General features: G+C 45.4%; 1 protein-coding gene across 1 annotated transcript in view; it reads right to left on the reverse strand.

The window, feature by feature from the left end:
- The window catches only part of PITPNM3 (PITPNM family member 3), a 93,797-nt gene that overhangs the window by 34,859 nt on the left and 55,444 nt on the right, over positions 1 to 3,494 (reverse strand). The window lies entirely within an intron of this gene.

Raw genomic sequence — 3,494 nt, forward strand, 5'->3', positions numbered from 1 at the left:
TCTCTTACAGTAAGTTGACTGTCCTTTAGAGATTGAAGTCAGTAGTATTTTGGATAATTCAGCTTATCCAAAGTTCACCTAAGGCTGCAGGCAGGCAACTTCAACACTGTTTTGTATTCACTTTCTTTAGGAAGTTGGTGGGTTATCACAATATTAAAAAGCAGGCTGTCTGAAATGGAATGGTTTTTGCTAAAACCCGCACCTTTGAGGCTATTACTAGGGTAATGGAAGAACAGAAGACTTGCAATGCTCAGTATGGAAGCTGGTCTGTGTTCAGCCTCATGGGACATTTCCACACCTGCCTCTTGCTGAAGCACTCCAACGATTTGGTATTTTTAATTCAAAGTAGTATAACAGTTTCTATGTCCCGGAGCTCAGCTGGTCTGCCAAGCTGTGTCAATTTACCACGTAACACAGCTTCATTTTGCCAGCTGATTAGATCATCCAAATACACTGCAGACATACAGTTATGAATACTAACTCCCAAAAATGAAAAGCGAACCTTAAAAACCTACATAAAAAGGCCTCATTTACTATAACCATTGCTAGATAACACCTCAGAAAGGGACAGGCAGAAACACAGGAGGAAAAAAAAAAAGTGAATGTCTGAAATGGAAAAAAATACCTGCATATGTTTTCATAATAAAAGCAAAATGCAAACAATATTCATGAGAGCACTACACAAAACAGAGTCAATGGAAAAATAAATAGCTGTTTGGGTTTTTTTTTCATAGCTAAAGGAATAGAGATCAAACTGAAATTGAGCAATTATGGTCTAAACAATTAATCACAGTTAATGGGCTTAGAAATGAGGGTTTGGGTTTTTAATTCCAATTTATTTTATTGTAAAGCTTGCAGCCACAGAGACCTCTGTTGTTACTGTAGACACAACACAAAGGGAAGAAAGTTCCAGACCACTGAATCACTGTATGGGGAAGAGATGAAGTTGTTTTGCATAGGAGACATGCTAAGTACTAGTGGAGAAGCTGAGACAAATAGGTAAAACATCAGCGCTGGAGCTGAGAGGAGCACAAGTCTTGTTATCTTGATGCATTGGCAGGACGCTGTAGGAAGTGCTTCCAAAGCACCAGCTTGGAAACATCACACATTTGCCAAGAAAGGTCGGATGAGGTGATCCTTGAAGTTCCTTCCAACCTGGGATTCTATGATTCTGAGTCATAGAATTTTCACTTCCACAAAGGCTGAAGATGGGGAGGGAAATGACAAGGACGCAGCTGAAGTCACGAAGTAAGTGCCTGTCGTGGTTCTGTTTTACCTCAAACCAGGACGTTGCCTGACAGATGAAGTCACCAGCGTCAGAACCTAACCCCTCCTGGACAAAAGGCAGCAGACCACTAGGCTGCGGGACAGAACATGTCTTTCATGATGGGCAGGAGTACAGCTGGCTGCCAGGGGAGAAGTGAGTGCTGGCCCTGAGGCATGGGCCAGCGGGAAAACTGAGACTGCACCGTGGAGATGGGGGTGAGGGGTTGTTCAACCCCGGGCAGAGCGGGGAGGAAAGGAGAACAAAAGAATAAAAGCTTATTCTGAATGCAGAAAGCATCTGGCTAGATGCAGATCAAGACAAAACACTGGTACCTCCTCAAAACTTCCTCAGGTGAGCAGTCCCTGACCATGGCAGAGGTGAGAGGAGAAAGCAGAGGGGGAAATCACCCACACAGTAACGCTTGCTTATATGGATAACTGTCACAAAACAATTTTTTTACATTTATGGTTTGGCTATCTGCACTCCATTGCTGGCAGTTCTAGGCACTTGCTATTGCTGTTTCTGAATGCCAGAATATCACAGCATCCCAGACTGGTCAGGGTGGGAAGGTCCCTCTGGAGCTCCCCCATCCCACCCCCTGCCAGAGCAGGGGCACCTCCAGCAGTGGCACAGGACGGCGTCCAGGCGGGTTTGGGATGGCTCCAGAGGGGGAGACTCCCCCACCTCTCTGGGCAGCCTGTGCCAGTGCTCTGCCACTCTCACAGCAAAGAAGTTCCTCCTCATGTTAAGATGAAACTTCCTATGCTCAAGTTTGCGCCCGTTACCTCTTTTCCTGTCACCGGGCACCACTGAAAAAAGACTGTTCCCATCCCCCGGCACCTTCCCTTTGAGTGTTTATAAGCATTGATAAGATCCCCCCTCAGTCTTCTTTTCTCTAGACTAAAAGGAGCCAAGTCCCGCAGCCTTTCCTCATAAGAGAGATGTTCCAATCCCCTAATCATCTTCGTAGCCCTTTGCTGGACCCTCTCCAGCAGTTCCCAGTCCTTCTTGACCCGGGGAGCCCCGAACTGGACACAGTGCTCCAGATGTGGCCTCACCGAGATGCTGTCTTCGGAAGCACGGGGAGGCAGCTGACAGAGGGTGGGTGTTGGGGCCGTCAAGATGTACCGTGACGGGCAGCAAATTACTTCTTATTTTTGGCAGGACCCCTCAAATGCCTCCCGCCTACCAGCGGAGAAGGAGCTTACATTGACCTTTCTGTGCAGCACGCCCGCACGCTGCGAAACGCTGCGGGTGAGACTCGCTCTCCAGCCCGTCCAGGTCACGCTGTAAGGCAGCACAGCCTTCTGGCGTGTCAGCCGCTCCTCCCAGTTTTGTGTCATCAGCAAACTCGCTGATGGTACACTCTATCCCTTCATCCAGGTCACTGATGAATATATTGAACAGGACTGCATTTATTTCCTCCACGTTCAGGATGAAAGAAAAACAAGGAATACAAAATACCCAAATCATAATCACTGGATGACTAGACTTCTCCATACATTTTGTAATTAAATTTTAAAAGTATTTCAAAAAATTGATTAGGAAAATTCAACACCAAAAGCTTACATTTCAGGACCCACCATTGTGCAAGGAGCATGTAAGGGGCTGAGCACTCCAAAAGTCATCCAATGAAACACTTTCATCTCATTTGATTATTCATACACTTACTTTCCTACTTAAGTGTTTGCTTTGTAAATGTTCCTAAACGTAACTTTTGTTTTGGCCTTTCTTTCCTTCTCTCTTCCTCTCCCCCAGCCCCCCAAATACGCAATTACTGTTCTCCAGTTTGGCTAATTGTAATTTGGGAGCTCCAGTCTGAGGTGTGAATCAATGTATGCTCATCAAATCATATGCTATAAAAAGCGTAACAGTTGATCCACTCTGGGATATTTTTCTCCCTGAAAAGGGAAGAGACGGCTCTCAAGTCATCTAGCTGGAACAAGAATGTGCCTTAATGTTAACCCTTATCTGTCCTTAGCAACAAAGATGGACAGGAGATCACCCATTCATTATAAATTTACGCAGGTTGTGTAAACAGTGTTTTTTCTGACTAATATGAGAGATACAGGAAACTGAAAGTCATGGGAGTAGATGGGAGCAGACCAGATTAAACAATCTGAAACTTTTACTAGATGCAGTGATTTTGCCCTGGAAGATCCCTTTCCTTTACGCCACTATTTGCCAGGCAGGCAGGAGAACTGCATAGGTGCGTTCATTTGAAAAG

This window comes from Charadrius vociferus, unplaced genomic scaffold, assembly GCF_000708025.1.
Source record: "Charadrius vociferus isolate BGI_N301 unplaced genomic scaffold, ASM70802v2 scaffold323, whole genome shotgun sequence".
NCBI lineage: Eukaryota > Metazoa > Chordata > Aves > Charadriiformes > Charadriidae > Charadrius > Charadrius vociferus.